We start from the raw sequence: 754 nt of genomic DNA, 5'->3' as shown, positions 1-754 counted from the left end.
AGGAAAATTGATTATGCTGATATAAGCATGTTGAATGTGTATATTTCAAAATGTGACTCTGATGTGAGGAATGATTGACAGTTGATTGCTTCTAAGGGAGGGAAACTCAGTTTTTGTGAAGCACATAGGCCCTAGTAGTAGGCCAACCCTGCTCCAGGGGATGACATCAAACCCAGGGATATATGGGCAGCACAAATTGTAATCATTGAACTATTTTGAAAACTGAGGACAAAACAAGTTGGGAGGAGTGTGTAGTGGAGGTAAACCTGGGAGGGTTTAGGAAGAGTAATGGGGATGTATATGATCAAAATACACTTTATACATGTGTAACTCTCTCAGAAAATGACTTGTAATTGTATTAAGGGGATGAAGAGATGGGTCAGTGATTAAGCATATTTGCTGTTTTTCCAGAGAACCCAGGTTTGGTTCCCACATGGTGGCTGACACTCATCCATAACTCGGTTCCAAAGGATCTCACAGCCTCTTCTGGCCTCTTGGGTTACAAGTCCTGCACATGATCACATGGTATATATACGGCCATACAGGCAACCACTTATCAAATAAAAGTAAGACTTTTAAAATTATACTTTAATTTTTTAATGTGATTCAAAGCAGACAAACGGTAGTTTTTAATGTGGGGTGGGGTATGTTCAAGACAGGGTTTCTCTGTGTAGCCCTGGCTTCCCGGAACTCACTCTGTAGACCAGGCTGGCCTCAAACTCAGAAATCAGCCTGCCTCTGCCTCCCAAGTGCT

This window comes from Mastomys coucha, unplaced genomic scaffold, assembly GCF_008632895.1.
Source record: "Mastomys coucha isolate ucsf_1 unplaced genomic scaffold, UCSF_Mcou_1 pScaffold22, whole genome shotgun sequence".
In the NCBI taxonomy this organism is placed as follows: Eukaryota; Metazoa; Chordata; class Mammalia; order Rodentia; family Muridae; genus Mastomys; species Mastomys coucha.
The sequence above is the reverse complement of the archived record's forward strand: the minus strand, read 5'-3'. Positions refer to the sequence as shown.